This window comes from Podarcis melisellensis (genome assembly GCF_964234715.1).
Source record: "Podarcis melisellensis genome assembly, chromosome: 6".
Classification (NCBI taxonomy): Eukaryota; Metazoa; Chordata; class Lepidosauria; order Squamata; family Lacertidae; genus Podarcis; species Podarcis melisellensis.
This window is the reverse complement of record NC_138538.1, coordinates 21,306,556-21,331,509: the sequence shown is the minus strand read 5'-3', so window position 1 is coordinate 21,331,509 and position 24,954 is coordinate 21,306,556.

Genomic DNA, 24,954 nt, shown 5'->3' with positions numbered 1-24,954 from the left:
AGGGTGATCCTCAGACTGTCTTATAATATATTTCAGAATGGATTTTTAATTTAACAAGATAGAATTTACCATACTGAAGGCGCAGTTGAGGACAATACTGACAAAGGGGCCATAGGTCACCACTGCAAATTAATTACTTTTTACAGGGATGTCTCAAAATCTGTGCTTTTGATCTTTGTGTGGTTCAAAGCCACATACCCTCCAACATTTCTCCAATGAAAATAGGGACGTCGCATTCCATAATGATAAATTTACTATTTATACCCCACACATCTTATTGGGTTACCCCATCACTCTGGGCAGCTTCCAACATATGTAAATACATAATAAAACATTAAACATTAAAAAAACCCCTTCCCTATACAGGATTCCCTTCAGACTGCTCGGGGGTCGGATAACTCCATACCCTCCAACACTTCTCCAATGAAAATAGGGATGTCCTAAGGATGTGGGTGGCGCTGTGGTCTAAACCACAGAGCCTAGGGCTTGCCAATCAGAAGGTTGGCGGTTTGAATCCCCACGACGGGGTGAGCTCCCATTGTTTGGTCCCAGCTCCTGTCAAAGTGCAAGTAGATAAATAGGTACCGCTCCGCCGGGAAGGTAAATGGTGTTTCCGTGCGCTGCTCTGGTTCTCCAGAGACGGCTTAGCCATGCTGGCCACATGACCCTGAAGCTGTCTGCGGACAAACACCAGCTCCCTCAGCCAGTAAAGTGAGATGAGCACTGCAACCCCAGAGTCGTCCACGACTGGACCTAATGGTCAGGACATTCTGGGATCAAATCAGAAACTGGGATGGCTTCTCTAAATCAGGGACACTTGGAGGGTCTGAAGCCATTTTTATTGGTCCAGGCAGTAACAGGAGTTCCCATTTGTCAATAACTCCACTGAGTAGGTAAGCTTTGGGTTGAGAGTGTGCACACAGCTGGGATTTTAAGGAAAATCCAGCCTGTATACAGTACTTTAATAAAAGAATGGAAAGGCACCATAAGTCACCCCAGAGCGAGAAACTCCCAACTAATGAAAATTTAGCTCTGATCCTGCCCCCACAGTTGCTGCGAGCAGGTTGCCAGATAATGGTTACACAGCGACCTCCTGCAATCCCAGTTCCTACACCAAGCTTTGTCCATCTGATGCCCTGCAGTTGTTTTGTCTACAACTCCTCTTAGTCCCAAGTATCATGGACATTAAACATTGTGGGTGGGGTTTAAGTGGCTGGTTTCCATTTGCAGCAGAAGCTGAATGTTTAGTATAGCCTATCGTTCTGAAAACTGGGCAGCTCTTCAGGACAAGCAAGGCACATAATTTTAAATTCTGCCACTAGATGGCTCTTTGGGCTTAAAGAATGGGGCATTTTGCTGGTCACCTTTACAAACAGGCTTCCTTTGTCTGTTCAGTGAGCAGCAGCACAGAGTCATCTAGCAGGGAGTGAGCTCTGTGTCTCTCCAGATTTTGAGTAGCTGGCTTCTCAGAGGTTCCAAAGGCTTAAAAAAGCAAGTGCTGCCAACTGTCTCCTTTTGTATGTCAGCAGGGAAGGCAAGATATTTGGGGCTGGGCTGTGTTGGGGTAGAGGTTGCTTTTGCATGCATTCAGATATAACTGGTGGAAAAAGCCCCACTTTATTTTAAACAAAAAAAATTCCTTCCAGTAGCACCTTAAAGACCAACTAAGTTAGTTCTTGGTATGAGCTTTCCTGTGCATGCACACTTCTTCAGATTAGTTAGTAATTATATTTACATCCTACCTTTCTTTTCTAACAAAAAAACACCAAAATCATGGGCAGTGGCAGTAGCCTATGGCAATTTCAAGTGTTCAGAGCGGTTTGTGAGCATGATCTAGCTGTAATACTTACAGAGCCAGGGCTTTTTCAGCCGTGGCCCCGATCTGGTGGAACGCTCTGTCACAAGAGACTAGGGCCCTGCAGGACTTGACATCTTTCCGCAGGGCCTGCAAGACAGAGCTGTTTCACCAGGCCTTTGGCCAAGGCACAGTCTGACCCCTCCTTCTGTAATCCTCATAGAACTCTAGCCCAATGGCTGCCATTAATTTGACTCTGAATTGATTTTAGAATGTATTTCAATTAATTGATTGTGATTTTATGTAAACTGTGTTATTTTTACTGTTGTTAGCCGCCCTGAGCCCGACTCTGGCTAGGGAGGGTGGGATATACCGTAAATAAAATTATTATTATTATTATTATTAAAGGTAAAGGGACCCCTGACCATTAGGTCCAGTCGTGGCCGACTCTGGGGTTGTGGTGCTCATCTCACTTTATCGGCCAAGGGAGCCGGCGTACAGCTTCCGGGTCATGTGGCCAGCATGACTAAGCTGCTTCTGGCGAACCAGAGCAGCACATGGAAACGCTGTTTACCTTCCCGCCAGAGCAGTACCTATTTATCTACTTGCACTTTGACGTGCTTTCAAACTGCTAGGTTGGCAGGAGCAGGGACCGAGCAACAGGAGCTCACCCCATCGCAGGGATTCGAACCGCTGACCTTCTGATCGGCAAGTCCTAGGCTCTGTGGTTTAACCCACAGCACCACCCGTGTCCCATTATTATTATTATTATTATTATTATTATTATTATTATTATTATTATTATTATTACAACAAGCCCTGTGAGATAAGTCACTATCATTTGGCTTGGTGGCAGTGGCAGACCAACAGAAAGGAACTTGCTGCTGCAGATAGAGCTGAGAGGGACCCCTTCCTGAAACCATGGAGAGCCTCTGCCAGTCAGTGTACAATACTGAGCAAGATGGAACAGTGGTCTCACTCAGTGGATTGCTGGATTGATTGAATGCCTTTCGATGCTGCTTTTCATTCAGATGAATCTCAAAGTGGCTTGCAAACATGGCAGCTTCCTATGTTCCTATGCACCTTGGCGAGAGATATTTTATTTCCGCAATAGCTTTTTTCAAACTTGCATCTATGCAAATTAATTAGCACATGCAAATGTGATGCAAATCAGGGTCCTCTTTTGGGGCCATGCATAAACACCCCACTGCATAACATCCATAGAGCCAAGGCTGAGCTTGCTTTTTATAGATCTCATGCTTGAGGTTTTTTTCGATAGCTGACCTTCCTGGCTTACCAAAAGCTTCTTTTGCGATACGTTTCAGAAACCATTTTGCTGTGCAGATGGGTGCAGAGAAGGGGCTGCTGCTGTGTGAGAAAAACAAGCCCACGGCTCCCTTGGGCCAACTACATGGTTCTTTGGATCCAAGCCAGTAATTTCCTAACAGTAAGCAAAAGTGGTAATTTAATAATAGGCAGAGGTAAGTAATAACTCTGGTTGAGTTTTCCTCCAGTTTCCGCTCCCTCCGAAAGTGGTTTTCACATTGGGGTCCACGGAGACCCTTTGGGGCAGGAAAACCATAAACTATGATGCAAGAAAATATAAATTCTCAGCAGACATCTGTTTGCCTAAGTAAGAAAGCCCAGCAAAAAAATTCCCAGTGCTGTTGTGCCCGAGACCCAGATTGGTTGGTTAATGAAAGGCAAGCCCATTGGGCTATAAAGAGGTGATGTAAATGCCATACTGCAGAATATTGCCGTGCCCCCTGGTGACAGACAGGAAGTGCAATGGGAGGTTTCGGTTACACAACATGGGAGCTGCTGCCAGCATCGCTGTTGCCGTGGACATCACTCCAGTGATGTTTAAATGAAGTGGATCGTGGGATTGAGGAAGCCAAGCCAGTTACTTGCCATGACTGGCCATGAGAACGACTATATAACTTTAGGAACTAGTGCCTGAATTTGCTTGTTTTTCTTTTCCCCCTTTTGTGTCATGTCTAAAAGACTGTAAGCCTCCAGGAAGGGACAACTTTGCTTCTTATAGATCAGGGGTAGGCAACCTAAGGCCCGTGGGCCCAGTCGCCTTCTCAATCCAGCCCGTGGACATTCCAGGAATCAGTGTGCTTTTACATGAGTAGAATGTGTGCTTTTCTTTAAAAAGCATTTCTGGGTTATTTGTGGGGCATAGGAATTTGTTCATTTCGCCCACCCCAAAAAATATAGTCTGGCCCCCAACAAGGTCTGAGGGACGGTGGACCGGCCCACGGCTGAAAAAGGTTGCTGACCCCTGTCTTATAAATCTCATATAAGCTACTTGGACTTTTCTTTTGCTGAAGAGTGAGGTAAAAATGTGTTGAAGTAAATATATGACAGCATTGTTTGTCCACAGGGAAAGTAACTGAACTTACACACACACACACACACACACACACACACACACACACACACTCCACTTCCTTCAAATGATACACAAGCAGTATGGGAGCAACCACTTGAGTAGGGCCTGACACCACTTTAATGGCTGGAGGAAGCATTTAGAACAATTGCAAACATGAGTCACTGGGCCTATCTCTACTTCATGTAACTAGAATCGAAATGAATATTCACAAATATATGGAATATGCAAGTTCCGAATGCGAAACTTTCAAGGTAAAGTTAGAGCTTGCATTTCTGAATCAAGAGTGTTAGCCTTGATATTTGAATTAAAATGCTTTAGCTCTGTTGACAACAGTTGATCGTTGTGATTTTGGTAGGCATCAAATACAAAAGTTGTTCACTATCAGTTAAAGGCTATTGCATGTCACCTATGAAATACTGCCCAAAAATGAAAGAAATAGCATTACATGGCAATTATGAACTATATGCTATACCAGTTTCATTAATGAACCCTGGCGAAGCTTGCACTGTTCCAATTGTCTGACTTATTTTTGTTGAAAGACTTGTTGCAAGGATTTTTTTAATAAAAACAAGTTATTGACCACTTGGGACAAGACCCTTAAAGACTCCAGTTTTTGTTTAAGGAACAATCCGCTTTGAATTGTATTTTCCTTTATGTTATGAACAGACAAGCATTAGCAAAAAAAATTAAAAAAATAAAAATGTCTGACTGGTTTCAGATTTTATGTCTGACACCCACTATAACCAAGGCAGATACGGTGCAAAAGGTATGAAATTCAGCTTTAGGGTTTCTTAATTTGGCATAGAGTCCTGCAATATTGTTGTTCAATGGACAAATTGAAGTTGTATGTCTTTCTACTGCCTTACTCTGCTATTGTAAAACGGACAGAGGAATTTGTTAGAAGCTAGTTCTGAAGTGTATAACAACATAGGACAGAGTGTTAAAAAAGAGGTAAAGGTAAAGGACCCCTGGGCGGTTACGTCCAGTCAAAGGTGACTATGGGGTTGCGGCGCTCATCTCACTTTCAGGCCGAGGGAGCTGGTGCTTATCCACAGACAGCTTTCTGGGTCATGAGGCTAGCATGACTAGACTGCTTCTGCCACAACAGAACACCGTGACGGAAACCAGAGCGCAGGGAAATGCCATTTACCTTCCTGCCACAGTGGTACCTATTTATCTACTTGCACTGGCATGCTTTCAAACTGCTAGGTTGGCAGGAACTGGGACAGAGCAACGGGAGCTCACCCTATTGCACGGATTCAAACCACCAACCTTCTGATCAGCAAACCCAAGAGGCTCAGTGGTTTAGACCACAGCGCCACCCGCACTGTGCAAACTAGCCCGGTATAACACCATAGGACACCAACAGAAACAGACCATCATTGTTTCTTGTTGCTTCTTTTCTGCACCATAAGAACCTAAGAAGAGACCTGCTGAATCAGGGCAGTGCCCATTTAGTCCAGCATCATTTTCTCACAGCAGCCAACCAGACGTCCATAAACTCTCAAGCAGAACCTGAGCATAGCAGCACTGTCCCCCCGAGATCCTGTCACCCAAAATGGCGCTGTGCTCTCACACAAGAAAATGGGATGTCTTTTTTCTGGGACGCTTGCGGGGTATGTCACAGTGTGGTTGAGAAGATAAAATTGGGTGGGGGAATGAGAACTATGTATACTACCTTGAGTTCCTAGAAGGAATTTCTGTCCTTTTTGTGGGCTTTCCAGAGGCAACTGCTTAGCCAAGTGGAAAGATGGACAAGATGAACCATTAGTTTGATTCAGCAGTGTGTCGTTTATATATTTTTATGCCAAATTAGATCCCAGCATAATCTAACTAGGAAAATGGCTTCCACTTGACTGCCAATTAACACAGGCATTGGTTGTTATTGTTCTCTCTGCTAAGGCAGAGACCTTATTACAATTGGGTTGGGAAGTTAGGAAGGGGGTGGGCTGCATGAGCGTTTTGCGATACAGATAAATCTTCTTTAGTGGACTTTTTATTTCCTTTCCTTCCACAATATTTTCTTTAGTTTCCCAGCCAAATATTTCCTAAGGAAGGATTTTGGACTTCCTTTGAGCTGCAGTTCAACATCTGTCCGTATCAGGGGGCTGCAGTAATGGGGGTTTGATGTCAGGTCCAAATTCTCACCAGGGAACAATATATGAAGCGCTAGCCATTCATCCACCCCCGACTTCAAACGGACATTCCTCCCTCCCCTCTTTTCTCCCACTGCCTCCAAGTATGCTATTTTGCACATTATGGAGACAGGATATAACACACATCGGTCCATGAAGGCTTAGACCTTGGGCTAGCTCTATTACGAGTATTACAATGAGGTGTGTAATTCCAGGCATGAGACAGATCTTCCTACATGGTCTAAAACTGCTGAAACAATCTTGGTGTCCGTCCAGATGTGTGGGAGCAAGAGATCCCCCGAACTCAGAGTTAAGAGCTGAAGCAGTGCACCCCTACAAAGCATAATTATGTGGCCCAGGAGATGTTGCTTTCAGTGTGACTCTTTCCTTCTAACAATGAGTGGAAGCTTCTTAAATTAAATATCCAGTTAAAGTTGCCATTGGGCATGTAGTGAACAATTGCTTGAGGGAGAGAACGACTGCAGCCCCACCATGTATTTGGAGGGCAAGTCTGAGGAGAGACTTTTACACACACACACCAACATAAAACACTGTTATGCGTGATGTGCACGGAACATGCTCCTTTCTACAGATATGCTCCTCAGTGCATAAACTGCCAACATGTTTGCTTTTCATCTTACGTAATTGTTTATTACATCCGGAGACATGCCTAAATACGCCTTTAATTTGGAACACCCAGGCAGGTATCTGTACGGAAGTTTTTGTATGGCTGTATTGAATAAGTCTCCACTTTTAACTCATTGGAGGTAGAAATAATTTGTTTGTTTGTTTTGCTTCTCTTTTGGTTCTTTTAAAGACAGCTGTACCCCCATCCTTTAGCCAAAAAGGCTCTCAGAGTGGCTTGCCAAAAATCAGTACTAAGAAGGCCACTGCCCTCAGGCTCACAATCTAAAAAGACATGACACGCAAGGAAAAAAGGAATGGGAGAGATGAGGGGAAAGCAAGCTCAGATACAAGTTCTTTAAGTAGCAGTTCTTGATTGATTGATTGATTGTATCTCTATGCCACTTTTCGTTCAAATGAATCTCTAAGCAGCTTACAAACAATAACACAGTAGAGCATAATAGAACACCATTTTACAGCATAAATCATATAAGATAATTAGCAAATCATCAGTAAAAACAGGGCTTTTTTTCAGCCAGAACTCGCTGGAACTCATTTCTGGCATCTCTCAGGTGGGTATCATTCCCATTATATGAGAACAAAGGAGGCATTAATGGTGAGTTTTCTAGAAAAATAGCACTGAATAAAACAATTCCAATCTATAAAGCACTGCTAACAAAGCAGTGCCTAAAAAAATAAGCTAAACATCACAATTGCAGCAAAAGTAATAGTATATGATTTTTATTTTATTCCAGGTAGCCCACTCAGGCACCGTTGATGAGCAACTTGTCCATGTGACCCTCTATAAACAGGAGATCCATTCCCACTTGAGGAAGTCCAAGACGAGCCTGTCCCTCAGGAGCAGCGATCTGGCTGATGTGTGCTTGAACATGTATAGTTCTCTCTGTGGAGATTCCAACTGTCTAGAAAAATTGTCCCCCTTTCTTGGCTGGCTCTGTGATTCCATGTGTCATTAGGGGCAAATGAAGTCCGTCAGGAGTGAGGGCAATGCTTCCTGAATCAGCCACAGAGACGGTATCAGCAAATCATGGATGGTGCATTGAATGTGATGGTTGATATCATGCTGCACAGCCAGTCAGATTTGATTACATAACTGAGGGGAAACTAAGCCAAACGAGAGAGAGAGAGAGAGAGAGAGAGAGAGAGAGAGAGAGAGAGAGAGAGAGAGAGAGAGAGGAGGAGGAGGAGAAAAAGAAGAAGAAGAAGAAGAAGAAGAAGAAGAAGAAGAAGAAGAAGAAGAAGAAGAAGACGACAATATAAATAATATGTCAACATTTTGAAAGACATGCTGAAGAAAATCATTGAAACAGACAGAAGTTTCAGCTCAGCTTAGCCCTAAATTTTGGGTAATGGAACTTTCAATGGCAGGGTGTTGTTAATCTACCTGTTAAGCAAATAAATGGCAGTTGAGTAATCAGTTAAACAGTCTTTAATCAACCTTGGAGTGTGACAGGTATGTATATCTGGAGAGACAGCCCAATTATACTGTGCAGATGGTGTAAAAAAGAAACTGCATGTCAAGCACAGCAGTACATGAAGGGACGAAAGATGAAAGACAATTGTATTATAGTACATGCAAACAAAAACTGAAACAAAATAATTGTAATAGTTGTTGTTAATGATCATAATCATTGTAATAAAATATGTATATACCTCTTTTAATCAGAATAAGATCTCAAAGTGAAAGCAAGCAACCACATTAAATAATACAGAATTCATTTCATTTACTTATTAATGTGGGAGCTCAACTACTTCCATGGTGCCATTAGGGGGAGCTCCAGCACTCTTTGAAAGCCAAGTCTAAAAATTAAACGCTACCCCTCTGTCTCTGGCCTTTGTCACATGTTAAAATTGTAATGGAGATCACCGAGATTTTCTCTAGGTGTTTACACATTACATTTTATGGCTGTTTACTGTTATGCTTGTGGAGCTGTTAAACCGAAGCCTCTGCCTTGCCACCTACTGGTCAAAAGGGAATGTGGTCGCTGCTGGATGCTAAAATCTTAAGAGTAGATATGGTCAGCAGTCTCTAGAAATGAAGCTTTTCATGGACTGAACACTTCAATGTTGCACGCATGCAGAAAACTAGCACATCAGGAAAAGGGCAAAATTGCCATGCCACGTGGATTTCTGTGAACAGTGATTCTCCCCCCCCCCCCTTTCCCCATAAGTGCATATTCAAACAAGTAACACTCCTTCCCCAAAGTCTCAAGGGGTTTGGACTAGATGACTCTTGTGGTCCCTTCTGACTCTACAATTCTATGTGTCTAGGCTTTTGAAGGAAGACAAAGGCCCCTTGCTAACCCAGCTGCCATATATAAATGAAAAAGATAATTGGAAGAGCAGAATCATTTCTTCCTCAGAGCCTCCTAAGATTTCTTCTATTCTTTTCCTTTCCAGCATTTGGAATCTTTTATCCCCATGTCTTTTGAGACTTGTCTATTTTATTTTCCATACCGAATGTTGTCATTCCCTGTGTGGTTCCCTGTGGCAGAATCTGGATGGAAAATACAAAAGGACATATCAGCACTATTCCATGAGATGTTCTCTCTCTCTCTCTTTCTCTCTCCTGATCCTTGGGATCCTCAGACTCTGTTCCAGATCTAGAGAAAAATCTGTCCTTGAAGTGAGGGGAAAATGATTCACTTTGGTCTCAAGAGTCTGGGAATCATTTAGGCACACTGCAAAACTGAGGAGCACTTGGCACAAAAGCAAACAGTGGTGTAATAAGGTGAGTTTTTAGACCTTGGACCTTATGGAGGCTTCCATTTAGATGTATATGTGGAGTTGTGAAGAACACAATTAACATTTATCTTCATCCCAACTGTCATTCCATACTTTAGGTCCAGCTCCAAGGGCCTTCTGGCGGTTCCTTCACTGTGAGAAGCGAAGTTACAGGGAACCAGGCAGAGGGCCTTCTCGGTAGTGGCACCCGCCCTGTGGAACGCCCTCCCATCAGATGTCAAGGAAATAAACAACTACAGTGGTACCTTGGGTTACACACGCTTCAGGTTACAGACTCCGCTAACCCAGAAATAGGACCTCGGGTTAAGAACTTTGCTTCAGGATGAGAACAGAAATCGCGCAGCAGCGGCGCGGGAGGCTCCATTAGCTAAAGTGGTATCTCAGGTTAAGAACAGTTTCAGGTTAAGAACGGACCTCCAGAATGAATTAAGTTCTTAACCCGAGGTACCACAGTATCTGACTTTTAGAAGACATCTGAAGGCAGCCCTGTTTAGGGAAGCTTTTAATGTTTGATGTTTTATTGTATTTTTTAATATTTTGTTGGAAGCTGCCCAGATGGGCAGGGTATAAAATTATTATTATTATTATTATTTTTACCACTACTACTACTACTACTATTACTATTATTATTAAACTGTTCCAACATTCCTGATATGTTTGGTTTTTGCTGTAAGGCCGAAAAACAGTTTGATAACCTTGCTACAAAAAAAGAGAAGAAACACTCTGTGCATGTGCAGTCAGAGGCGAAGGTGGAGCAAATGGGGAACTACCCCTCGCCTCTGTTCACCTCCAACTGCTTGTCTTCTTACTCTATCTCATCTGTTCCAAGCAGGACGTGGTCCCGGCTGTTAGCTTTCTTCTTCTTCCTTTCTCATTTTCAATGCTGCCCTTATACAACTCAGTAGAGATGTGGATGGGAACAAATCTAGAATCAGCTGACTCTATCTGTCATTGGCTCCGCCTCTTGTTTGGGAGGTGCTTCAGTGACTTACTGAGCACTTAGATAACATTTTTTTAAAAAATTAAATAAAATGTATAGTCTCTGTTCTCATGAGCAAGGTAACATGAGCTCAGCAATTCCCATCGCATTGACTACCATAATCTTCAAAGCACTGAAATGTCCCTTCTAGGTTGCAGAAGCTGAGAAGATCGAGTGAGCGTCATTAGCTTACATCTTATGTTGTTCATGTGAAGGGAGTCGCTGGACTTTTATGTCTACAGTGGTACCTCGGGTTACATACGCTTCAGGTTACAGACTCTGCTAACCCAGAAATAGTGCTTCAGGTTAAGAACTTACTTCAGGATGAGAACAGAAATTGTGCTCCAGCGGCGCGGCAGCAGCAGGAGGCCCCATTAGCTAAAGTGGTGCTTCAGGTTAAGAACAGTTTCAGATTAAGTATGGACCTCCGGAACAAATTAAGTACTTAACCTGAGGTACCACTGTATATGGACAGCAAGGCTGGCCAAAGAAGCAGTCATAAAGCCTTCATAAAGTACATTGTCTGCAAAAGTGTGATCCATCACCCACGTTTCCTCCATGGTCTCTGAACTAGGGCAATGTCAGAAAATTGTTCTTACTGGCGTAATTAACTTTCGCTTATGTGATGTCACCATTTTCTCCTGTGTATGGTATTTATGAGCGACTTTAACAGAAAGTGCCCTGCCCCAGAAAAAAAATCCCCAGATGTGTAACATATTTGATCTGCGCAGCTACAAAACCCTTGAGGCTTTTGAAAGAAGAATTCAAATACCCCAGTAAAGAACCTGGTGCTCTCCATTAATCCCAAACTTGGCTGTTTCGAGTTAGGCTAGAAAGACTGGCAACCGATCCATCTGTTCGTGCAACAACATGGTGTTTTCCAACGAAGCAGGCCAGGCCAGGCCAGTAATGAGCAGTAATGAGAACATCACGTCCCTCTTGAGCATTAATAAGCAATAAAATGCCCCATTGACAGAAGAGCCCCTGAGTAATAGGGAGTAATAAAGAGTCCCCAAATACTCATGACTCTCTCAGGTCAAATTCCTGTCTTTAAACAATCCTCGCCACTATTTCACATGTAGGGTTGAAGGGAGACCCAGAGGAGTTATTAGGGCTTACTGTGAGGGAATAAAGCATGTGTCAAAAAGAATTTTAATACTCAATTAAAACTGCCCTAAGTACACCATGTAGTTACATGATAAGCGGCCAGGTCTTTCTGGAGGATAAATATTTTGCTTTCAGAAGTATCTTGGTTCTCACATACTTTTATGGTCACTCCCGCATGGTTACGAGAAGTGTCCTTAAATATAATGTTAAGAGATGGGCATTTATTCCATTAAGGCTATTAGTGTTGGGGTGGGGGGCTGTTCTCCCCCTTTATGCATATCAGCAGTAAATATTGGACATAAAGGACTTGGCCTTTCTGTATCTTGGTAGAAAAGCACTTCACAAAACCTTATTTAGGCCTCTCGGCAGTTCTCTGAGGTAGGTGGCTTTACACCCTCACATTATAGGTGTGGAAATTGTGGCACAGAATCTGGTATTTTCTTAGCGGGACAACTGCCAAGTTACACCTCGCTATATTTGTTTGTTAAGGTTTTGGAAAAATTAATAAGTCACACGGCACCCCAATCTCCAAACGGTGCAAGATTCCAGGGGTTCCAGGTAGTTGCCAAGGGTTCAGTTTCATTGGAATGAGGGACAGCGGTTGATTTTATACACGTACACAACCTGAGCCAACAGTGCAAGGGCTCACAGTATTAATGCCCCACCCCAAGAAGGTCTTGCTTCTCCCATAGCCACAGCCTTGGATTCAAGTCTCTCCCTCTCAGGCATCTGCCTGCAGCCTGCTTCTAGAACAGGGGTCAGCAAACTTTTTCAGCAAGGGGTTGGTCCACTGTCCCTCAGACAGTGGGGGACCAGACTATAGTGGGGACGGGATGAACGATTTTTGCCCACCCGCAAAGAGGCCTGAAGATGCTTCGCTTTACCTGTCCCAGTTGTTGTCCCAATATCTGCAGCTGGGCTTCTCCAGCCAGCCAGGTGCCATGGCAGGGTAGATGGCAGAAGCAGTAGACCCAGTGGAGGAGCCGTGGACGGAGGTAGGGGAACCGGGGCATCGCTAGAGCTTCTACCCAACACCTGCTGCTGCTGCTTCCTGAGAGGCACTGTGGAGAAGAAGACAGAGCCGCTACCAACCCACAAGTGGCGGCTATGGCCACCGCAATGAGCTACCTGAATGCCATGGGAGGGATGAAGGAGGGAGGAAGGCAGGCAGGTGCAATGAAGAATCACAGAATCATAGAGTTGGAAGAGACCACAAGGGCCATCGAGTCCAACCCCCTGCCAAGCAGGAAACACCATCAGAGCACTCCTGACATATGGTTGTCAAGCCTCTGCTTAAAGACCTCCAAAGAAGGAGACTCCACCACACTCCTTGGCAGCAAATTCCACTGTCGAACAGCTCTTACTGTCAGGAAGTTCTTCCTAATGTTTAGGTGGAATCTTCTTTCTTGTAGTTTGGATCCATTGCTCCGTGTCCGCTTCTCTGGAGCAGCAGAAAACAACCTTTCTCCCTCCTCTATGTGACATCCTTTTATATATTTGAACATGGATATCATATCACCCCTTAACCTCCTCTTCTCCAGGCTAAACATGCCCAGCTCCCTTAGCCGTTCCTCATAGGGCATCGTTTCCAGGCCTTTGACCATTTTGGTTGCCCTCCTCTGGACATGTTCCAGTTTGTCAGTGTCCTTCTTGAACTGTGGTGCCCAGAACTGGACGCAGTACTCCAGGTGAGGTCTGACCAGAGCAGAATACAGTGGCACTATTACTTCCCTTGATCTAGATGCTATACTCCTATTGATGCAGCCCAGAATTGCATTGGCTTTTTTAGCTGCCGCGTCACACTGTTGGCTCATGTCAAGTTTGTGGTGTCAAGAAAGTGCACGAGGAAGCGACACGGAAAAGGGGTGCGGAGAAGAAAGGGCAGACTGAGGGAGAGGGAGGAGGAGCAGGAGGAAAATGCAGCAGCAGCCAACACCATACACCCCTTTCACCATACACTGCTGAGGCTGGCTGGGAGGCAAGCTGATTCTGACCATCGATGGCACCCAGCACCCTAACCCACTGTAGGGTTTGATTTTGAAGACTAGACATGTACTCCTCTCCTAGAGGAGACATGTATACCCTCTCCTTTTCAAAATTCCAGTTTTCTGGATGATTAAACCCCTCATTACTGCTTTTGAAATATCTCCCAGATAGTGAATATAGCCACCTCTGGAGAATTATTTATTTGAAGCACAGCATTTCTGCAGTTTAGCAGTTAATACTTAAATTGCTGTCTTATTCTGTAATAATAGATTATCCAAGTACCTGTCTCAGTTTCCTGGATGTGACTTATCATACATCCATTTTTTTATAGGAATAGGGAGTTATCTACAAACATTTTTAGCTTTATTTCAATACTTAAAACTTATTGAGTGAGATGCAGTGAGGCCCAAAATACGTCTATTCTTGAGTAGGAGTTATGAGGTGGAATAATTTTCCAAAGGGTTAAAATAGCGCCAAATATCAATTAAAATTCCATTGGATCTAGAGCTGGCACCACTGTCATCACATAATGGCACCAGGCTGGTGCTCCCTCACCTTCTGCCTGGCTGGCCAATGAAGCAGGGGTTCAGATGAGGCAGTGGCCCTACTATTCAGCTAAGTGTTGCCAGGCTTTGGCCTACACCCTAAATTGGTATTTATGCTATCTGGAAGTGTCCCTAATGATGTAGATTCCTCCTGCTCCCTTTGTTTTCTTTTCCTTATCCTTTACCCACATTGTAAGTAATGGCTGGTTCCCCCACCCCCCAGATTAGATCCTGCTTTCATTCACTGAGCAGCTTTCACTATGTGTATCATCACATAATTGGTTCACTCAAATTAGTTCACTTATTTCCTACTTCCAACCACATCACTCTGCAGCATGTATTTACTGTTGGTTTTTTTTACAGATTAGCAATCAAGTCCTGAAATATTAATGCGATTGATAAGAGTAATATATCCCATTAAAGCAACTCATTAAATCTACACTTAATCAAGGCTCATCATTGTTTGATGAAAAGCTAAATAATCAAGCCTAGAGGATCAGGTTAATTCTCACATAGGTTAATTCTCACTTTTCCTTTGTTCTCTTAATGGCCCATCACTTAGGCAATCACCTCAACACAGGAAGATACACAGGAAGATTTTAACACTTGCTGGGTCAGGGAAATATTTGTGTGTGTGTGTGTGTACACCCACACATATATAAAACAGGCACTCTCCAAAGTGGGACAATATCTCAAAAAACTTGCTTTGACTTGAAGGAGTTTCCTGCATAGAGATCTGGGAAGCCAGTGGAAAAGAAAGGAAGACATTTGAAGTCAGATATGAATATTGACTTTGAGGAATGCAGTGATAAAACAGCAAAACTTCCCTAGCTTTCACACTGCAGGACCTACTGGCTTCTTTAACCAGTTTTTTTTGACACTGCGCCAATTCTCTCCAACTGCACTTTCTCCCCACCCCCCAACCAAACCCTGACAGCTCATTTGTTTAACTTGGGTCAGCTTTAAAGTTCTGATGAAGCTTAATCTTCTGACCTGTGTTTATTTTGGCTTGGGATGTCTTTTAGCACAGGGACTTCCTATCCTTCCTAATCTTCTCTGTAGGAATTTTTTTTGTGGGGTAGAGCTGAGAGTTGGAAGGGGAAGCCATCTAGCTATGTGGTGAGAGAGAAATACTGCGTGCATGTTTCTCAAGCGAGTGAAGAGAGGCTTTGTATGTATGTGCTAGAAGCGATTAAACGGGGGGGGGGGCAGTGAGCTGGTGCTGTAGATGCTACCAGTAAAACTGCAACAAGCTGATCATGAAATTTTGATCTCTGAAATTCTATGCATCTGGAAGTATGTCTGCTCTGAACTGTGACTACTTCAAAGACTTTGAGAATGATTAAAACCACACAAGTCTTCACCTATTTATCGCAAGGGGGTTTATCCAGTCCTCCCTTCAAGGATCTCAGAGCAGGGGGTTAGCCCCTTACTGCAGCTCATTTGTAAAGCATATATGCCTTGCATCCAGAAGCTCCCAGGTTCAGTTCCTGGCACCTCCAGTTATAAAGATAGCAGGGGATGTGAAAAAATCTCTGTTGGTGACCCTGGAGAACTGCTGCCAGTCAGAATATACAGTACTAAACTCAATCGACAAGTAGTCTGACGTGATACAGGCATGCTTCTTCCCACTCCCACATCAACCTTGGTCGGCTGAGAGACAGTGACTGACCCAAAGACCCCTTTGTGACTTGTGGGAATCTGAACAAAGTTCTTTCTACTGCCATATGGATGCTCTGTGCACAACCTAAGACCTTTCAGCCAAACTCAAGAAAAGAAAGGAAGTTACAGTGCCTCCGTCCTTCTGGGGGGACTTGGAAGAAAGTCCCATAGACAAAGTAATTCTCAGATTTCTGGAACGGCCAATTTTGCAGACACGAGAGTAAAATCAATAGACTTTTTTTAATGTGTTGTTTCCATGACTCTCCCCCCACCCAATTGTTGAAAACAAACCAGAATTTGGTGTTGCTTCAGTGTATACCATTTTGGTGGCGCTGTGGGTTAAACCACTGTGCCGCTGGGCTTGCCGATCGAAAGGTTGGCAGTTCGAATCCCTGTGACAGGGTGAGCTCCCATTGTTCAGTCCCAGCAACTGCCAACCTAGCAGTTCGAAAGCACATTGAAGTGCAAGTAGATAAATAGGTGTTTCCGTGCGCTGCTCTGGTTTCACCAGAAGCAGCTTAGTCTGTCTGCGGAAGCGGACAAACGCCGGCTCCCTCGGCCTGTAAAGCGAGATGAGCGCCGCAACCCCAGAGTCGTTTGTGACTGGACTTAATTGTCAGGGGTCCCTTTACCCTTTACCTCCATGGAGAAAGCTTGCTTTTGGTGCAATTAGAATTAAGAGTTGTTGACCATCGAGTGTCTATGCAACCACCCTATTTGATACCTAGTCTTCCACTTTGAAATACGTGGCCTTGTCTTCAGTTCTCTTTACATACCCTCAGCAGTAGGCACAGAACTTAAAACACTGTTGTGAACCATTTTCAGAGAAACCTGAGACTGTGGTGAATCATTTATTCTTCAGGGGGAGATTATACTTGGAGCCAAATTTGTAAACGCAGCTGAATCAAATCCATTCTTCCGTCATTTCTTGACATGACTTGATCTATAGACAAATGTATCTTCTAAAAGTTTCATCTTAAAATGACGGGGAAAATTATTTTCTTTCACATTTTTGCAAAATGTTTCCACTGTGAATTCAAATACGCTTTCTAAAAAGTGGCTTTATGTTTCAATAGACAAAGCATGAAATATAAAAAAATATGTTTCACATACCATCACGGGGGGGGGGGGTGATTCCTCATGTCCTAAAATTTATCACAAGGTTAAATTGATAATAAGTTGTCAGCATTCTCTGGTCTTTCTCTGTATTCCAGAGACTTAATTACTTTCTACTGTTATAAATTGATTGCAAGCTGAAAACTTGTAAACTCTCCACCTGGTTCAATAATATGTTTCGCATTACTTGCTATTGTAGCAACATCTCAAGATATCAGTGTTAAAAATACAAAAACTCAGTGCCTCCAGCTGAGAGTTCTAGGTGCATGTATTGCTTATGCAATGGAACTGACCTCTTTGCTGAAATAAATGGGCAGGAAGTTAAACATGCAAATCAGTGCTCCTGCATAAGGAATTGCTGAATTTGGGCCACCGTGCTTTGAGTACAATACAGTTCCCTTGAGGAATGGAAAACAACCCATAATATATTGGGGTTTCTTTTTTTAAAAAATAGCATTCATACTGGTTGCCTTTAAAGATAGGTAGCCGTGTTGGTCTGCCATAGTCAAAACAAAAAAAATTCCTTCCAAACGCCTTTATTTATGGAAGCCATTCCAGATATGTAGAATGTTGTCATGTGTTTAATCTGGTTTGATCATAATTCTTTTTGAAGGTTTTAAATAGTTATTTTAACTGGTGTGGTTTTTAAACTGATAATTCCATTGCTTTATTATTTTCATTAACTGCTTTGAGGCTGTCTCCCTCCCTACTTTTAAAATTCAAGCTGTATATAAATTTCATTAAATAAATATTTTTCAAAAAACTTTTTAGGTTTTTTTCAGATTTTGAAATTTACAAACAATGATCAAACAACCAACAAAGAAAGAGAATTCCGAAGAATACCCCAGACTTCCCTCCTCCCCTTTGTGGGTCCTTATACTTCTGCATCTTGTCTATTAATCCATATCTATAAAATCTCTGTTATAACCAAAATTCAACATTAAACTACAAGTGTTATTCCAATCCTACTAATAATTTTTGTTTACAATGGTTTTTAAGGGAAATTATATATTTTCCCCATTCCTTATTAAAATTTTGGTCTTGATTTCTGATTTTTCCGGTCATTTTTGCCATTTCGGCATAGTCCATCAACTTAATCTGCCACTCTTCTCTGGTAGAAACTCTGTCTTCTTTCCATCTCTGGACTAGTAACATACAAGCATCAGTGGTTGGTTACATAAATAGTCTTTTCTGATCCATTGGAATTTTGGCACCTAGAATTCCTAAAAGAAAAGTTTTGGGGTTTTTTAAAGAAAAAGTTCTTTTAAACATTTTTTTTTTCAGTTCATTATATATCATCTTCCAGAATTCTTTTACTACTTTACATGTCCACCAGATATGATTAAAAGTGCCTTCTTTTTCCTTACATTTTCAGCATGTATTTGACCTTGTTTTATACATTTTAGCTAGTTTACTAGGGGTTAAATGCCAACGATACATCATTTTCATATAATTTTCTTTCAACGTATAACATGCTGTAAACTTCAAATCCCAGTTCCATAGCTTCTCCCATGTTGTTGGTTGTATATTATATCCAAAGTCTCCCAGTGTATCATAACTGATTTAACCTGTTCATCTTTTGCATGCCATTCCAATATTAATTTATACGCTTTAGAAAGGAATTTAGTCTTGTTTTCTAACAGCTCTTTTTCAAATTTACAGGTTTCATAAAAGAAGCCTTTCTTTCTATCCATCTTAATCATTAAATAAATAAATTGGTCCTGTAGTCAGGGTACTCTCAGCCACAGATAAGGAGGGATGATTTACTTGTTCTTTGCGGATGCTTTAGAATCTATCAGGCATCTCGCAAATATAATAATAATAATAATAATAATAATAATAATAATAATAATAATAATAATTTATTATTTGTACCCCGCCCATCTGGCTGGGTTTCCCCAGCCACTCTGGGCAGCTTCCACAGAAACCAAAAATACACTAATATGCCTCTTTGGTCAACCTGTTCCAGCACTGTCTGCTCTGACTGCCAGCAGCACTTTGAGGTCCTCAGCAGACGACTTTCCCTGCCCTGGGACCTGAGATCCTTGTAACTGGAGATGCCATTGCAGATTGAATCTGGGACTTGTCTGCATGCAGAGCCCATGCTCTGCCACTGAGCCATCCTTTGGAGAGCAGCCAAAGTCTATAAACAATTGATACATGCCTCTCCTCTTCTCCCTACATATATAAAATCAATTACCACTTTTTAATCTGCGCAAACAGCCAGCTTTGTATGAATCAAAGAGGATAAAGTGATCTCTGAAACCACTAAAGGGAGCCTACCTACCTCCATATCTTACTCTTCGCACTTTGCTTTGTAAAACGATACAGTTCCCTCTCTGAGATTTAAATGGTGCCTCAGAAAGTCAAGATTCTAAACTCTCCTTTATGCCTCTCTGGCCTCCTTGCTTTCCCCTCCGCCTGGGCCCATGACTGCGTGATATGGATACCGCAGGAGAGGGCACAGTGCAGCAAATCAATTGCAAGCTGCTGTGCTATGGGTGTTAGTGAACAAGCGTACCGTGACCTTATGAGACTCCCTTTGCATGCATGCCTCTGGAAAACATCAAGAGAGTTATCCTGCTTTTTAGGACCAAACACCAGTAGCTTAACGTCAGGGAAAAAGAAAGTAGAACGGCGATCAAATTAACAGCCTAATATTTCATGGCACAGCACCCTTTGGCAGGGTATTTATCTCTTTTCTGTAATCCTCCAAGTTATTTTGGCCAAGGGCTTTCTGCAGCCGATGCATTCAGCTTTTCAGTTGTGTGAAACAGAAGCGTTGAGTTTCTGTTTACTCAGTTTCTTGACTAAACTTGAAAAATGCCGAGCTGGGAAAGGCAGACAAGAGAGGAATGCCATAATGATAGACTGATCAAGCCATGTAGTAGCGAGAAGCAAATTAAACAGAAGCTAGGTAAACAGAAATCGTTGCCCTGCAGAAAACACCAGGGATCTTTCATTCGGCTGGCCTGGTCTTCCTGTTTGTGTTTATGAAGATGCCTCTCTCTCCCACCACTGACTGCATTGTGGTCTTGCCAAGCGGCAGGGTTTGGTGACAGATGGCTTCTGGTGAAATGCCCGATGTCTGCCAGCGCAGCTCAGTGATAAACATCCATCAGCAGGCACTGATTTCCGGCAAAGATAGATTTCAAAAAAGAAGAGGCAAAAGTTTAATAGGTTCCACTTTTCTGCAGTGCTGTTATGGTGAACGTGTCACTGCCCAGGTGTGATGAACCTGTGTAGAAGAAGAAGAGTTTGGATTTGATATCCCGCTTTATCACTACCCTAAGGAGTCTCAAAGCAGCTAACATTCTCCTTTCCCTTCCTCCCCCACAACAAACACTCTGTGAAGTGAGTGAGGTTGAGAGACTTCAAAGAAGTGTGACTAGCCCAAGGTCACCCAGCAGCTGCATGTGGAGGAATGGAGACATGAACCTGGTTCCCCAGATTACGAGCCTACCGCTCTTAACCACTACACCACACTGGCTCTCGATGGTGTAGATGGCATGGTCTACACCAGCAATCATAGCACAATTCCTTGGGCCAGATATTCTGACTGTGACTTTCCCACCAGTTTGAGTTTTAGGGCTCAAGAGCTGGAGGAAGCTCCCCTTAAAAGCAGCCCTGTGTAGCTGCCAACACTCCTCAGATCTTTGCAGGTGATGGTGGCCAAGTGTCTAGTTCCACATTTTATTTAAAATCTGGCAGCTGAAGCAGTACAGCTGGCCTGGGTCAAAAACTCAGAAACGAGACCTGGGTGAGGGGAGAGAGACAGGGAAATGCTATCTAGTGAATGTTCATAATCATGGCAGTATTTTTGTGTTGTCTTCTTTCCCAGGGAATGACCTCGCCTAACCCTTTTTAGCTTGCCATTTCAGCCTCGGGACAAAGCAAACAGGACAGACCGCATTAATTCTGTCTGCAGCACAGCACGTAAGTGTATGCCTCTGGAAGATCCAGACTTGTCATTTAGAGACTTCCTCTTTTACGAAAAAGAAAAAGAAAAAGGAGGGGGGAAGCATCTACCTCTTTTTGGTTGTGCAGGATGACACCAGAGCTGTTAAAGTGCTGTGATTTATTACAAGGGATTTGTATGTCGTTTGCTGACAATGTGATTGGCATTTTAAAAAGCAAGAAGAGCCGGACCCCAGTGTTGAGAAGCCTGCAGTTCAAAATACTTCCAATTATCAATGAATCATACTGTTAAGAAGAGGTTCTTCAACTTGTCAGATCACACACTGCAAGGACAAGACGACCTTGAATTCCCATTCTCAAAGGATCCTTCTGCAATCCCTTCTTGAATTCTGTACATTATATAGATGTACTTATTGTGTTTTTAAAATATATATATATGTATGTATATTCAAAACACTGGCTGTGTATTAGCAAAGGGCAATGCATCTATTCATCCATATTATAAGCAGTCAAGACACAGGTACTGCACCATCCTCAACTGCATATGAGGAAAAGCAGGCAGGTAATCAGTCATAATAGACTGGTTTTTAACAATATTTCTATTCTGTAGGTTGCAGCCAATGTTAGTCCTGCTCAGAGTAGTCCTGCTGAAATTAATGGGTGTTATTAATTTCAATGAATAGCTGTATTCTTATTCACTGTATAGTGTATTTTGAGTATAGCTTCATTGGGGGGGGAGCCTATTTATTTAAATAAGCAACACAGCCAGTTAATTAAAAATATCTAACAATTAACAAAGAACACAAATGAAACCAATTCCAATGGCTACTAGAGAGAGAAGTTTCAAGCCTATTCAGGCATTCATAAGTCCATTTCATCTTATCATCTTAGACTTATCATCATAGATCTCTTTGATCTGTCGTGACAACGGGCAGGATGAACATCTGCCAGTGGGGCCAAAGTTACCAATGGACCCAGTAAGAGTCATATCAGTGTGAACCAACATGTCCTTGATAGATTTGGTCCTCCAAAGGCCAATTAAAGGGAAATCATCACAACCAGTCTAATTTTAGATTTTCCATACATCAATTCAGCACATGTCAAACTAAAGATGTGGTTAACCTTATTCAATGTCCATGTAATTTATTATATATAGGTTCCACCACACAAGCAGTCGGGGTTTGCATTGGGGAACATCGTTCCTGCATACGAAATGCCATTATGGAGGGACCTTTGGTCGAACATTTCATTTCCCATAAACATTCAGACACAGATTTCTTATTTACAGTATTATGGGTAAATCAAAAGAAATTCGGGATTAGGCAAGATTTTGAACAGCGGCTACATCAACAAGAAACTTGTTTTATTTTTCTGTTCAAATCAATTCATCGGTGTGTGTGTGCTAAATTCTGAACTTGACTTTGTTTCATTTAAAAATTGCTGCACACATCATTTGTTGTATGTTTAAACCATTTAATACTATTCCTCCGTATATTTGTTTTTCATGGGTCTTCTTTGTTTTTGTTTTTGTGTGCTGTATATGCCATACTGCTCCTTTAAGTATATCGTTATTGGAAACACCTGTGGCTTGCTTCATATGTCCTATGGAATTGTGTTGCAAGTATCAGCAGCTACGCTATCTAGTGAGCACTGATCTTCAGCATGAATCTTACTATTCTGTTGAAAAATATTGGGCATGTACCTTTTTCATATATTCTGTTTTGTATATTTTGATTTATTATACAATGTGTATGCAGGCAACTCAGTTTTGTTATCATTCATCACCTGTATGCCTTGTATCTTATTTCCAGCTGATGAAGACTATTACGAAACAGTAGAATCATTCCAGAGACACTGTCCTTTTGAGGCTTTTGAGACGTCTTCCTTTGAAACTTTTAAAGACTGTTGTGAGACTGTCCTTAGACATCTGTTTTGAACACACTGCTTGACGGTCCTTGCTACCACTCTGTTATATTGTACATATGAACTTTGATTGGCTCATTCCTACAATTTGAATGATATCATTATTCTATTATATATTCTGTACTAACTATTAGCCTACGTGTTGTGTTTGTATTGTTGTGATTGGTTCTTATTGCAACACAGGGGTTTGTTTTTGGTCCATTTACCAAAGGTAGTCAGCTTGAGATTTACCAGTAAATGTCAGAAATGTTTCCGTTAGAAGATAAAACATCGTTTACGAAAATTGTAACCATTTACAAAAGGCACATTTTGGTTGGCCTCTTGAGGCTCATTTTGGAGAGATTCTGGCATTTTCTGATAAAATATTAAGAATTATTAGGAAAAGTCAACATTAAACTGAAGCTACTGAACCAGGAACTTGCTGGTTCACTTTAAAAGTTCAAAAATTATGCCTGTAATCCTGGAAGAAAACCCCAGTGAACTCAGTGAGCTTACCTTCTGAGTAAATATCCTTAGTACTGCATGGTAAATTTCACCCCACCCTTTGAAAAATATCAGGAAATCATGCTGTTTCACATTTAGCTCTAGCATGCCACTGGAAAAAACTGTCTTTCTCTGATGCTTTAGCCAATTCCCATTCAGGAATCTCACTAGGAATCTAATGCTTTGATGGGAAGAGCGAGTTGCACCCAGTGGGCAACATCCCTTGATGCTGATGCACATGAAACCCATGCCCTCACTAGCTGCATGTGGCCAATGTGGGATCTGGCCATCATGCACATTGGTGGTGCTTGTGATGGCCAACGTTTATTTTGGCAATGGGGTGCATGGCCACCAGGGTACAATCCCACATCACTCCTACTGAGTTTAATAGAATAATTTCAGCCCTTAATTTTGGAGCTTTCCGGGGGTAATATAACAATATCCTGAATGGACCACACCGCCATACAGATGCACTCACACAACTGCTACATGTTCAGCTCAGTTTCTTTAGAGACCCAGTTCTTTTATGCTGCATTAACAGCTAATAAAACAATAGATTTCTAAGACGTTATCATGAAAAGCAGCTGTGATAGATACATGAATTATGCACTTCTCTCTCTCTCTCTCTCTCTCTCTCTCTCTCTCTCTCTCTCTCTCTCTCTCTTCCAGACTGGTAAAATAAAGATATACTGGAGTTCAAGGCCGCTTTAGGCAGCTTCAGATACAATTTAAATGACAGAGTTAGACCTTAGATGAAGGCTCCTTTAAATGCAGTGGTACCTTGGTTCTCAAACTCAATCCGTTACAGAAGTCTGTTCCAAAACCAAAGCATTCCAAAGCCAAGGCACACTTTCCCATAGAAAGTAATGCAAAATGGATTAATCTGTTCCATAATTTTAAAAACAACCCCTAAAACAGCAAATTAATTATTTTTACTATCTTAACGAGACCATTGATCCATAAAAGGAAAGCAATAAACAATGCACTGCAGTCACACAATCAATCAATAGCTGAACTGGATTCCACAAAGTCACAAAAACAAAAAAAAGAGCCACAAAAACACAAAATAGCAAAAACAGACAGACCTCAGTATAACACTCAAAATGGAAGTGTGGCACTCAAAACTGAGTACATTTGGCTTCCGAAGAAAGTTCACAAACTGGAACACTTACTTCTGGGTTTGCAGTGTTTGGATTCGAAGTTGTTTGAGTACCAAGGCGTTTGAGAACCAAGGTACCACTGTATGGGTTATAACACAACTATATAGAATTGCAGCACTTGGCTGCCAAACATATATGTTTCAGTTTAATTGTGTAGCCAACTGTCACCAGCCCCCATTGCATCAATCAATAAATCATTCCTACAATGAAGATTATGGAGATGCACACACAGTGTTGGCATCCGATCTATGGGACATGACTATACAAAGATGGTGGTGATGGTATGTGCCATGCTTTGCAACATAGGAAGCTGCATCTGACCATTTCTCCATCTAGCTTAGGACTGTCTACACTGAC